Here is a 14,691-nt window from a genome sequence, read left to right on the forward strand (position 1 = left end):
GTATTTTATGCAAGCAATCATGGACTTTTGGCAATCTGTTTTCTAAAAGTACAGAACAAAAATGAAAATCCCTTGGTCATTCTGTTTAAACAGTTTTATCTTCTGACTTTTTCCACCCTGCCAATACACTTTGCTTTTATTTAGGATAACTGCAATTGTAAGTGACACTTGCTACCATGGGGTTTGTGCTGCCAGGTCACTCAGAGTGCATTTGGAGGCCACCATGGTGAACACGCCATAATAGTAAGGGAGAAATGTGTGTTGTGTATTATATATATCCAAAGGCTATCTATCTCAGAAAAAACCAGACTTTTCTAAAGGGTAGAAGGCTTCTCATTTTCTGTCTAATGGTAGATGGGATTAAGAGACTCTGAATGTTGCTGCTCCCATCCATAAGTAATGTTTCCAACATTGTAGCTGTTGGATGCCAATTGTTCAAAGAAGTGGAAAGAAGTGTCTAAACTGCATTTTTCTATACTTCTTTGCAACTTCTTGACACCATCAATTTACTGTGAATTCCATTCAGCTGAATCAATAACAGATATAATCCCCAGAGACCTGAGTAAAACCTTTCAGGAGGTTAGTAGATAGGCTATAGGCTCCATTGTCTGGGGTGGAATCATCATGCTCTTGCTGCAGAACTTGACCAAAGACTCTGAGAGGTAGGGCAGTTTTAAAGCTTGTTCCAAGATTGTTTTCACAAGAAAAGGTTACCCTGTCAGAGCACAGCAGGGGAGATTGACCACACTTCTGAAGTCTGTATAGCCAAGCTCAAGCTTTGCTCTGCCTCAGCTCTTAAATTTAGCTCCTCACAGAGGGGCAGAGAAACCCACTGCCAGCTTTACATGTAACAGGAAGGACAAAGACAAGATTCAGGCTGTCTAATGCTATTGAAGCTGGAAGTAATGGGCTTAAACAAGTGGAATTTGGGGGTAGAATTTGTCCAGCTAAATATTGACAACTATATTCTCTCTGCTGACTACAGGAGGAGCTCAGCATGACTAGCTCAGGCATAGATGTCTCAAATTAAATGGGAATAATCCTCCCTGCTTGCCAGAGTCTGATTTGTTTTCATACACAGAAAAGTCTTGCTCCCTTTGAGATACACCATGTATCCTAGACATCTACACTAGATTTGCAGATGAGAGACAGAGGCTATGGAAGAAGGACCTCTTGTGAAGAGACTGATGGAGATATGGTAGGCTGTCCTCAAGCATCTCAAATGGCAGTGAGTGGACACATCCATATGGACATCTATGTAGGGTGGTCCAGAAGACTTTAACTTTTATAACCCAAGTCTCAGAACAGGATTCTCTTGTTAGCTTCAGAGTTTCCTAGACATCAGCCATTGTGTATTTAAAAAATGTAAATACATGTGTAATTTATGTGGGAAAATGCTTTCCTTCCCTCTTAGGAAATGGTCACTTATGAAACAAGCTTGCAAATGTTGTTGGCCCAGAAGGGTTTCAGGCCAAAGGAGCCTGACTCCTACATAACACGTGAGTAAGTGCTCAGCCATGGACACATGTGGCTGCTTTAAGCCTTCTGCATGAAGCAGTCCCTGGACAAAATATAGAAATAAACCCAAATGTAGAGAGAGCATAAATCAGCATCATAAAAAATACTAATGATGAATGTTGATACATCATGATATACTGGGAGGCTGATTAAAAGACCAAGAACAAATGCATTTATTTACTTTTTATATCATGTCACTATTTTATTTTCCTCTGGTCACCCCTCCATGTAGGATGTGCTACATGGAACAGACTTAACCACCTGTTCAGTAGAGAAATTAAATGCTTCAGAAAAGCATTTTCCATTTCTTCCCTTAAATGTCCACCAGTGGATGTTCTCTCTGGCTCCAGAGGCAGCTGGTGTAACTCAAATAGCTCATTAAAAGTGCCTTGTGATCCTTTCTGTTGTGTACATGGCACTTTAACCTGTTTGCTCTTGGACTTTCTCCTCTAACAACTTCCCTCAAAAACAAGTTGCTTTTTTATTTGGGAGAGAGATTTGCTTGTTGTCAAGAGAGGAAGATTCAAATTGGGCACAGCATCATAAACACAACACTTGCAAATCTCTCTGGTTTTAGGCATTAGGAAAATGAGTTCCTAGCATTTGCTAGTACTTCTCCAGACAAGTGTGTTCATTAAACAATGTTAATGTTTTTCTTCTCTTAAAAGCCAAGCTATGGTATGAGGCAGCCTTGTGTTAAGCAGTTGCTCACTGACTAAAAATCCTATGGCAACCAATAAATGGAAGCCAAAAAATGTTGCAATATTATTTTAGAGGACTCGTCTGCTTATTTTTACAGTTAGCCTTGCATAACCTTCTACATTTTTGGACTCTGCCTTATGTAGAATATTTCTTAAAGTTTCCATTTATTTTAATTGTGCACTGCACATTAGGAAAACTCCTAAAAGAATTAGAAAAAATTAGTCACAAATACTTTCCCTTTATGTTGTTATCCTGCCCTTCTATAACCTATTTATGTACTGCCCTTACATAATATTTATTTGGAATTACAGTTTTGCTAAGGATCTAACACTAGTTTTTTTAATCTGCAAAGCAAAGATGAAAACAGTGGCATGATGGTAGCTTGAAATGTGTTTGCTTCCTGGCATTTAAATGTGTGGACATAGCAAATGATGATCTGGCTTCCAGCTGAAGACAAGTACTGGGTTTCCAGCTTGAGCCATCACATACCTGTCTCAAGAGGGATTGATATGGGGTTTGATATGGTCTTTTTTTGTGTATGCTTGTGGAAATGTATCTTTATAAGCAATGAAAAGCAGTGTAATGGTAGGTTTAAAATGACATGTGAAAAAATCCATTCACTATCAGTGCAGCTCAAGCATTTGGTGTATGCCCTTCTCTGTGTAACCCTGGCTTAGCTAGTAGTTACCAGCAGAATATCAAAGACTACATCTGTAAGATTTGGCCTTGATACACATAATGCCCTAGAAATTATATATTTCACTCTCTCCTCTCACAAAAATAGCCACAAAATACCAGCAGCCTGTTCATCTGTAGCCAGCGGGGTCAGTGCATGACTTCCTTCAAGCCAGGTCTCTATAGGTTGACTGGTTCATGCCTGATTTTGCAACCCCATGGCCCATGACGAATTACACAGGCAACTCTTGCAAAATTGTATTCTGAATAAATAAAGGCTTGGAACTTTATGCTTGTCTTTCTTCAGTGAACAGGATCTTAGGCAGAACATAAATGAGCAAGTTTGTGTGCTGGCATGTGAGCATGAGGCTGTGTGTGCGCCCACATAAATGAACAGTCCCAAATGAGAGAGGGGACAGAGGGGGTGGGCATGCCCCTTTCTGCTTCGGAGCACCAGGCCGGGTAAGGAGCTGAAACAGGAAATAATGGCATATTCCTCAGCTGCTTCCAAGCAACACAGCTTATTTCTCCAGCAAGAAGAGCTGGGAAAGGTTAGGTTTGGTGCTTCTGTAGGCTGCAGGTTTGCAACAAGCAGAGCTGGCAGTTTAAAAGGCAGGGAGCTGATAGGAGGTGGCAGCACCCTGTCCTTCACCTTTTCGGGAAATCCTTGCCCATGCAAATACACAGGTTTTGTAATTGACAATTTGTGTTACCTTGGGCATATATAGAAAAATAACAGAGGAAGCAACCAGTCCAGTTCTTAGATTCCTCAAATACCCTCGGGTGGGTTTCAGCTCACAGAGCTTTAGGTGTCTGCAGGAAGGATGTCTCAGTTCCTGACAGTTCATGGAGACCCAATCTGCCCAGCCTGTGGAGCCCAGGGAATGATTAATTTCATCCCAAAGCAGACACTGATATTTGATCAGATGAGTGGTGTTCTACACCCATTGCCTAAGAGCTATTTTGTTTTCTAAAACAGTGACCAAATCATGTAGCTCAAATATAGAAGACAAAGTTGTAGTCACCAGAAATCAGGAGAGCTGTATCCTACTTTTAGCCTGACACAAAGGCTAAAAAAATAAATTGAATAATTTACATTCCCACTGGTTTCCATGGGCCTTGAACAAGAACATTAAGCATAGGAAATAAAAGAAGCATGTGTGCAAACAGATATTTTATACACCCAAAAGTATGCATTTAAAGATGGTAAGGTAGAATATGTCTATTTATATGCTAATCCTATTAAAATATGAACTTGGGTTACAAGTTCTTTGGCATGAGGACAGGAGTTTTTTTCTCCATATTTGTATATAGCAGCATAATAAAATCTGGATATGCCTAGGACTGGGGGTCCTTCTGACTACTGAAGTAAAATTAATATATTAGAATGGTTGAATAGTTTTAGGATCAAGTACAATATGTCCTATCTTATGAGATCAGCAGCCTCCTCCTATTCTTCAGACAAGGCATTTGCTTTTTCCAATTGAATCCTTTATGGCTTTTTTGTATAAAGGGAACAAATTTTATCTATGAACTTTAGCTGCAACTGACCTAATATTGCAAAACCCATTTCTCACAGAACCTAAGCAGGTTTTAACCCAGCTTTTGAAAGGAAAGCAAAATATAATAATCTACTTCAGCAACTGGACTCAGAAAACAATCTATTAAGGGTAAATGAAAACAAATAATTTTCCTTCTATGGTCTTGCTCTGACAAAAGGTCATATAAAAACCTGGTAAACTGAGGTATTTGTTATTTTAGATGCTCCCCATATACGTTGGAATATCAGTTCAAGAAAAAAACATACAATATGTTTTCTGAAGGTTTTCTTTAAAGCAATAATATTTTTAGTTACATGAAACACGGCATTACATTACACACTATATTACTCTACTTCAGGGCAAATAATCATACTCTTCATATTTATGAGCTAAAAAAGAGACATTTTCTAAAAAAGATTAAATTTTGCTGGTTTGATCAGCTTGGTTTACTGGTTTATAAAACCAAACTTATACAGTGACAACAGTGATCCTTTCTGATGCACACTGATGTTTTGTACAGTCCTGATGGGTTTATTGCTGTTGATCATTTTAAAAGTGAATAAATTTATTTATGTTCAGTCCTGCCAAGTAATGCAAATACTGCCAGGATCAAGGCTTTTGTGTTGATAGTCATAGCCTTGAAGTTCTGGTAGTAAGGTGCCAGTGCCACCCTAGTGAGCTGCCCACACTCATTCATCTCCAATGTTTGGACCTGATTTCAAATACTGCAGAGCAAGAATTCTCTCTCCAATGGAGTCCTTAGCCTGCAGTCAGTCTGCAGAGCCCTTGTTTGGGGTCCCAAAGCAACTTTTTACCTGAAGCCAGCACTGGCAGACCCAGGTGAGCACCAGGAGTGTCCTAAGAGGAAGTGCTGCAGCTCAGTTTTGCTACATACCCCCAACCCAGCTTTTAGATGGTTTCACACAAAAAGAAGTATTGCAAGGGGAAACTCAGTACCTTCACGAAGCAGAGGTATGATGTCCTCTTGATTATAGCCCAGTACTGTGTTTCATGCAACAGGAAATGATATTGTAAAGGAATATTGTTGCAAATTATGTGCACTTAGTGCCTGCTGGAGATTATTGATCTATTAATTATGGTAGGTTAATTATAAGAAATCCCCCTTCCTTACTCAGAATGAGCAGTCTTCATGAAGGGGACATTGCAAAACAGGGGAAGAGTAAAGGTTAATTTATTTTTAAAAAGAGTGAAATTAGACAAAGAGAGAGGAATGCAGAGCACTCTCTCCTCCCTTCTCAGAGCTCAGTGCATTCCATGGTCCCTTTTTTTGTTGCTACACTGTCACTTGTCCCACCTCCCAGAGCAATGCACAATTCCCAGTCAATGCATTAAAGAATTTCATACATTCACATATTACACCTTTCCAGCTTGTACTCCTCTCATATTTAAACAAATTTTTGTAGTTTTAGTATTTCTTTTAAGACATCGTCTTCTGGAGTGTTTTCTTCTGCCCCGGTTTAAAATTTTTATTTATGGTTCTTATGACTGTACAGTGAAACTAAAATGACAGAAATGCAATAAAGTATTTTCAGATGTGTGTGGGTTTTTTTTTTAAAGTTCAGAGTTTTTAAACAACCTGTGTGTGTTTTGGAGGCCTGACTTGTTTGTTATTTTTGGTGCTGAAATTGAACTGAACTACAAAAGCCAAGAAATGTTGTAAGCACAATTCTAACTACTGTGTTGTAATCTTATTTCATTCAGCTGCTAAGGGCTTATATGGCCACTGAAAGGAATGCAGGCCTGGCTGAGTACTTTTCCAGTGAAAAAATGTTAATTTGTTCCATGCCATTGCTACTTTTTTTGTGTATCTATATCCAAAGCCAACCTTCACTGCTCAACCCAGGAAAGATACAGAAGGACACAGGAGGAAGTTGAAGTTTTATGTAATTTCTAGACCTCTCAGAAATAATATTCTTTAGGAGCAGTGGATTTTAAAAATTTCAATGTTTAGTGGTTTTAATAATATTTGTCACTGTTTTGCAACTCAGCATTCCTCTGCAAAATATCCCAAATGACAGAAATAAAAGATAATAAAAATCATGGACATTATCAGAGCAACTTGCAAAGCACTTAGCTGACAATTTCCCACCAAGAACCTTCAGGAGTAATGCTATTTTGATCCCATTTCTGGCCCATGATGTGTTGGAGATGACTTACAATTTCCAGATCCATGCTCAGAAATAACTGTGTCTGAGGCTGAGTTTCAACATACAAAAAGTATTTTGCATCATTATTTATTTTTATTGATTAGGTATTTTAAAATTATATTACATGTATGCAAATATTGCCTGCAATTAATACAATACATGTTTTATATTAAAATTGTTATATAGTATAATAAAATATATTTCTATATGAGTGTAATTTGAAAATACTTACATATTTACATCTACGTATTTATATAGACAAAACCAAAGGCCATTCTGTGGTCTCTTCTCTTCAGCTAGGTAAGGAACGAGTCCTCATGCTGCATGACAAAGGGCTATTTCATCAGGCTGCTCTGTGTCATTCCTTTCATATCAACAGGGCTAAGCAGAACCACTAGTGAAAAAGGAGCAGGTTGCAGATTCTTCTTGCATGGGTTTTGCTTTCACACTAGGGAGCTTCTAGGGCAGAATGACTCAGGTGACTGATGGTACCAATGCCTACATGAAATATGATAAAAATTTAGGTGGGTGGAATGCAGCAAACTAATTGAAAACATTCAAATCCAGTCATCCAGCATCCTCCTGACCTGAATCTATTAATTTTTCCCTTCCCTTCCCTTCCCTTCCCTTCCCTTCCCTTCCCTTCCCTTCCCTTCCCTTCCCTTCCCTTCCCTTCCCTTCCCTTCCCTTCCCTTCCCTTCCCTTCCCTTCCCTTCCCTTCCCTTCCCTTCCCTTCCCTTCCCTTCCCTTCCCTTCCCTTCCCTTCCCTTCCTCACATGTTCTCCCTTTAGACTTCCTCATCCTGGGAATGGTGGTGCAACTCCTGAGTCATGAATTGAGGAGTGCAGCAATCTGATGAAGTAAATTATTGTTAGAGAAAAAACACTATTGCACAGTTTGTCCCCTTCAAAATCCACAATCTGAAAGGGAAATATCCCCCCCTCTATTCCCATGTTTGGAGAGTCATACAGAAACTGAAAAGAGTAGGCAATTTTTGATTTTTGTAATTGCCACAAGACAGTAAAGGCTGTAAGCTGTAGCATGACCACTATCCACAGCTCTGGTTACATTCAATCTCACTTGAACACATTGTAGCAGAATTTCATTTAGATTTTGTAAGATTTGGCCTTTTGAAATCAGCATAAATTATAATGTTTCAGTCAATAGTTTGTCCAACAGACAGCAAGTCACTTGATTTTGCTTTAGTATGTCTCAATCTGTTAAACAGTAAGGCTTTTCTTTGCTGAAGTGGGGCTGGTGTGCATGCAGTAAGAATAAGCTCATTCTAACAGCTTTTCTTTGCTTTTCTGTTTTAGAGAGAGAGAATTTGTAAATACACTATATTAAATCATGTTTGGTAGCAACCTGTGAACCATGCTGATAAAAGAAGGATTGACCCAAACTACTCAACCTCAATCTAATGAGATCAAAAGACATCAGGTAATTTTATCTTATTTATTTGGGGTAGGTTTTTTGTAGCTTATTTTTTCACAGCTATTTAGTTGTCTGTTTTGGATTTTTTTTCCCCCAAGAACATCTGAAAACAGGACTGTGAAATACTGTAGGACAGGGAATTCTTACATCATTTTTCTAGCTGAGAATTAACCAGAAAGCCTACAAGAAGGATTCTTTTTATCTTTTCTGGCCCATATAATTATGTGCTAACTTCTCTGTGCGGTCAGCTGAATAGGATGTTGCTAATTACTAATCAACATCAGGAAAGGGATTAAATATGAAACCATACATATCTAAGATGCTTTCCAGGCGGAAGAATAGGTTTTTTGACTTTAACCTTTTGTATATTGATTTTCTCAGTGTTGTTTCTCTTCCCTATATTGCAGACCAGATGCTGTAAGAGAGCAGACACTTTGAAGGATAAACTCTTTGGCACAAAGTTCCTTCTTAAACCAGCATGAAGACATCCCAGCTATTCCAGATAAATATAAGGGTGATTCCTTTATTTTTAGAAATATTGGCTTACAATTTTGGGGTTTACATACAGTACTATTGAAAGAAGAAAAATTAATTTGCAAACATAAGTTAGAGGTATATGTTGTGCATCTTCCTCCTTGTCAATTCTAATCAGTTATTTTATAAGAACTCTTTTAGTTGAATATCACAAGTGAATTAGCCAAACATTCATCAATATTGAGAAAAACTAAGCTTAGGTTCTATATGGATTTTTAAAAAGCTCTGTGGTGGAAATTTTGGATCAGCTAAAGAGAATCAAAGCCCAGGCATTGACCTCACTGGGACCAGATTTTCATTTTAGATGTTCTATAGGGCCACTGATTTATTCTTTCTAATTTCTAAATGAAAATCTAAAGATTTTAAAAAACTTTAAAACTGCTTACACAGTAATGCCCACCAGTAATGTACACAGTAATGTATACAGTAAGTTTGTCAGAAGTAATGACCCTCTACTCTCTCAGGATTTAATTCCTTATTGAGCATGATGAAAGGAATTAACCTTTTATGTACTTTTTCAGGAATAAAGAAAAAAAACCAAAAAAGGCTGGGTTTTTCTTCCTTGCTGTCTTTCTGCATGGATGCTGTATTTAATTGCCTTTGAATGCTGTGGTATGCATGTAGTTGGGGGATGTGGGGGTGTTTCAGTCCTCAGGATGCCATTCTCTTTAATGAATATTGAGATGAGATACTTCATAGTCAGTTTCAGTTTTGCTTTCATTTGGTGTTATCCCACACTCTTCACTATGCCCATTTGTCAAGAGATGCTTCTCTGCAAACCAGAATCTTGTGTCTGGAGTTTCTATAGTCTGTATCTGGGCTTTTTTTGTTGTTTGTTTTGTCTTGTTTTCCTTTTTTTTTTTTTTTTTCTCTTTTTAGAGAAGAAGAATGGATAAAATAATGGTCCTGTTTCCCCCTCTCATTTCTGAAGGGAAATTAAATAAAAGCCATGGCTCTACATTATGGCCTTCCTTTCTTCCTTAGCTTTAATTTTAATTTTAGTCATCTTTTGCTGGTTCCTGTTATACTCAGTTCCTGAACTCTCAATACAATAAATGTTATTGTTCAGGGGAATAATGAATTGCATAAATGTCAAGTCATCAACAATCAGCTGGCCAATTGCCTGAAGCCTTTTTTGTTTTCTTCATGGGACATAGTTACAAGTACTTATTCATACAAACGAGTCTTACACACCTAAGTTGACCTATTGACAGTAGTGGTGAATTGAAGGTGGGAAAAAAGAGGGTTTTGCAACGTCTTTTAAACCTTGGACTGAAGTTCTAGTTGTCACATATATTTAGCTGATGGCATAAATTTACTTGCTTTTGGCAACATATACACCCTATATAATTTTTAATTTTTAAAAAGGCAGACAGAGGAAATCAAATTCAGAAGTAGCAAATTGTTTTGCAAGTAATTTCAAAAGCAAAGGATTATGTGTTTAGGGCAAACATAGAGGCTCTTGAAATGTTTAGTAAAAATATTGGATCTGTCTCATGGTATTAGAATCTCACTGAATATTGATTTTGCTGAAAGAACATACTAGTGCAGAGAAATTGTTATCTTACTTGATATACCAAACTCTTAAGTTCAAGAGTGTGGAAGACAGACATGACAAAGTTGACAATGACACCATCTAAAGAGGAAGAAGGAAGCTGAAAAGCAAAAACTAGTTAATACAGAGCAATATAATGAAAGGGAATATTATACTTCTTGCAGTAGCAGGAACAGGAATCAATATTAGTTCATTCAATAATAAAAATGAAACTCATAAAAATTTACAATACTTTTCAAGCAAACATTCAGAGAGTCTCAAAATCAGACTAAAAAGGGATAAGCCCACTTTGAACTTGCTTCAAGTGGAAGTTTTAGGGAATAACTATTTATTGTAATTCACTGAGATCACATCAGGGTTACTATCAGTTTGAAATGACTGATATCTGAGGAAGTCTCATGTGCAGACTTCTGAATTTACTATCATGAAGGTCATGTGCCATTCCCACAGCACTCATTGCATGGCATGCTTCCCCACCTTGTTTAATATGCACCATGTTTCCTTTCTCCTCGCCTGATATGACTTCCTCTTGGCTGCAGGGTCCTTTTCTGGAGCCACCAAGCAACACGTCTGCTCCTCACCTGAGGTGGGACTCAGTTACTCAAACACAGGTGTGTGGCACTGCTTGGGACACCTTGGGCTGGCCTGCCCAGCCTTCAGCTGCTGCTTGATAAAATGCAGGTGTTCTCTAAGGGCTGTGTGAGGTCTGTCACACCAGCATGTCTTGTGCATCTCAGATATTATTAAGACACTTCTTAGGTCTCTGACAGTGTTATTTTCATGTTTACATGTGAGCTTGGTGTCTGGGCTACCAGTAAAGTTCACAGAGCCACTCATCTTGTTCTAGCCTCCTCCATGAGGCCCCTGGCATGCCTCACTAATGCTGTGGACATCTTCAGCTTTACTTCTCAGCAGCTTATAGCCCCTCACTGCAGTCCCACATCCTTGCCCCCAGGTTACCTGCTCCCTGGTTCAGCAGTAAGCACCCACCCATCAGCCCAGCAGGTCCCTGCAGGGTCTGTCTTTTCCAGCCCAGTGTAACCAGAGTGCTGGTGTTGACTGTCAGCTTGGCAAGTGTCAAGGACAGTCCTCCAGCACACTGGGAAGGATGAGAATCCTCTGCTGAAAGAATGCTGATTGTTCTTTCTGTCCACCAAAATCTGTACAGAGGACACCACAGCAGATGGACAAGAAAATAACCCATGCAGGCATTTCGAAATGCCATTTGTTTCTCTTCTCTAATACAAGCTTCATAGTTCTGCCTATCTGTTGTAAAGTTGGAATCCCTCATCTACATTTTGTGAGTCAATTGTACAGGTGACAACATAAAGTGTCTGTGCAGGAGCTGGAACTATGTGAACTTTGAACAGAGGATTGGTTTCCCAAAAGTTAATTTGATATTTTCTCATCTTATTGTGTGATTGTTTAGTTTTGGTGTCTTATAAAAATGTATTTCTTTTTTTTTCTAGCCGCTGGAGCTGGTAGCTACTTCTCATAGAGGGGATTCTTTTCTCCTTTATATCCTATTTCAAGGTGAATTTTAATAATATCTCATGTGCTACAAACAATCTTAGTAATTTTAGTATTTTGTCAAATGTCCTTTTTTTGTTTTACATTAAAAAAACCCCACAACAACCTATTAGGAAATCCATATACAGTTTTTTTCCACAGTGGAAACTGTGAATTATTTATAACAGTAGTTTGATTATATTAAAAAGCACAATCCCAAGTCTGCAGTACATTACTGGCTCCATTCCTTGCCTAAAACAGGCGTGTTTATATTTTTCCTCAGTAAATATGTGATAATTAAATGCAAATAGACCATATTTTTCAAATGAATTCCCAACCCTGGAAACTTGGATGATGATAATCTTGCCTAATAAATGCACAACTGCAAGTGAAATCAAAGTTTACTGAAGCAGAACATTCTTAGCCGTCAGTAGCAGCCATCACTTAGTGAAAAAAACATACAGGATTAATACAGACACGTCATTGAAAAATGGATAGCCCAAAGGTATTTTATAATTATGGAATATACCTAAGTATTAATTGAAAACACTGTGCACTCTTTATGGGATGTTCTCAGCTAATCCATTCCTTTAAATTATTAGGCTATATTGAAGTCATGCCTAAGGCTGTCATCAGCTCTCTTGCATGTTCCCCATTGTGTGTGTTATCCCCTGTTTCTAGGTCAGCTTTTCAGCCTTTTCCTTTCCTCTTGTGAAAGAAAGCAATTTCTTTCCCCTATATTTCGTTTTTGAAGGGACATATGCATGTTTCTTGGGTGGCAACACCTGGTCTTCTCCCTCTCCCTTACAATCTGATGTCCTGAGTCCCCCTTGGATCTAATGGAAGGACTTTTATATTGATCTGATCATTGCATCCCATGAATAGCTCTGTTTCCCCCCTCTTTTTGATGGATCATGTCTCTCTGATCTTTCCAAATCTGCTGGGCTAAAATCAGAGGAATGTAGAATCACAGAGAAAAGATCATCAAAGAAAGGACTATTGCCAGTCCAGCATACAATCAGAAACTGACACCTTGTCTGCAGTCATCCTTGTTCCCTACTCCTTTTCTCACTCTTCTCAGAATGCTTCACTTTTACACAGCTGTTTTCTAACATCTGGAAATATATCATTGTATGCCCTTAAGAAGAGCCTTCAAGTGTGGGATCTTGTCTCAGTGGCAGGATGCTGGCAAGAAGCCGAGCATTGTCTTTGTACTACCTGCCTGGTTGCTCTGCTTGTCCCAAATAACTCAGTTTTCCTTTCTGGGATTCCTGTAGCTGCACCCCTAAGACCATATTCATAAGATATTTGGAGAGATTCCTAAGAATATCTCCCCTTCTTTCCTTATGACTTCCTCACATGAAAATATTTTTCCCCTTTATCTAATTCTCCATAACAGCTAAAGAAACAGGTTGTATTTTATTCACTCTTTATGACCTTATGGATGAGGAAAAATATTATATAGCCCATAGGAAGCATGAATTAAGTGTGATAGCTATTCCTTCTGTAGCTGTCTCGCTTTCATGCAGTACTATTTTCTTGCATGAACCTGGAGCAAGAGAGCAGTTGCAGGGGAGGGAAAGGCAGGTTCCTGGAAGAAGGAGTAGCTGACAGGATGTTGCTTTTGTTGGAAAAGATCCGTCCTGTTGACAACAGGGAGGAGCCAGTAAGGCTCAGTGCTAGCTACCAAGCAAGCAGGATGCTGCCAATCAGAGCGTGGAGGCCAAACTTTCCTTCTTCCTGCCAGGAAAAGGCATTTAAATAAGGACTGAAGTATGATTTCAATTTCACTCCAGTTTAATGCAGACAGCAGAAAAACACGGTGACTCACAATACATTCTTGCCCATTCAATAAATAAAGTTTCCTCTCAGAAGTCTGCAATTCTGCATGGGTAGAGAGGCATGGTGAACAGTTGGTCCTAGGATGTACACAACACAGCAGCTTGGTTTTCATACTCAGAAAGGCCACGAAATGAACATGTTGGAAAGTTCTCAAGAAAGATCACAATTTACATTAATTTTCTGTATCCTTCACGTATATACAAATAGCTGTTTTAAAAAATATGAAAGGGCAATAAAGCTGACCCTATTCCCACAGATTTAAATCTTAAAGCAGCCAACCTGCCCCAAAGCAGCCAGCTCTTTACCCTCGTGTCTTTACCCTCATATCTCTCCATGATGTATAGAGAGGGGAGTGAGCCAAAGGGGATGCCTGAAGGATGTATTGCCACAAAGGCTGTAAAGTTACTGTGTAAACTACAAATTTACTGCATAGCATTGCTACACTAAACAGTGATAAGTAGAGGAGATTTTTTTTTCCTCTTTCTAGGTCCTCCCTTGCTTGTGGTCCTAATGCCTGAGCAGTTTCTCAGTCACATAGCCAAGGCCAGATGACCCCCCAAAGCTGGCAAGTGTATTGGCCAGTGGCATTGTTTGTTCTTTATCTGAAGGTGACCAGGAGACATGAATAACAGCTTAATTTTGGATTTTAAATGCAAGCCTGAGGTTTTCACTTTATGTAATGCTTTCTGAAATGTCCTGAAAAGAACTGAAGAGTTAGGCTGAAGTCCAGGAAAGGAAATGAATGGTAGAAATGATACATAATCTCCCCTGACATCCTGTTAACATAGCCTCGTGCTTAGCCCAAGAACTCTGCCTTGCAGAGCTGGCAGGGTGAACAAGACCCTGCCTAAAAATGTGTTTTTTCAGCCCTGTCCTGCTTTGCTGTGTACCACAGCTTTTGCTGTGTACCACAGCTTTTGCTGCGTGCCACAGCCTTTGCTGCGTGCCAAGGTCTCGGGGTTTGCTGCTGCTACCCTGGGCTGAGAAAGCCACACTTGGTGTGCCACATCTCACCCCTCGGTGCTCCCCCTGCCCTGGATCATGGTGTCCCACACTGGCATTGTTCAGGTCATACATGCTTGTGTCTCTTCTGAGGAATATAGAGCCTTGCACACAGTCTGCTAAATGCAAAAGAAAGATTTTAACTGACTTCAGGAAGTTTTGTTCAAGTCCTTTGGGAAAAGCTGGGATGAAGGACAGGAAGTACAATGTA

The sequence above is a fragment of the Lichenostomus cassidix genome, chromosome 3 (assembly GCF_008360975.1).
Source record: "Lichenostomus cassidix isolate B80296 chromosome 3, HeHo_3.0, whole genome shotgun sequence".
Taxonomy (NCBI): domain Eukaryota; kingdom Metazoa; phylum Chordata; class Aves; order Passeriformes; family Meliphagidae; genus Lichenostomus; species Lichenostomus cassidix.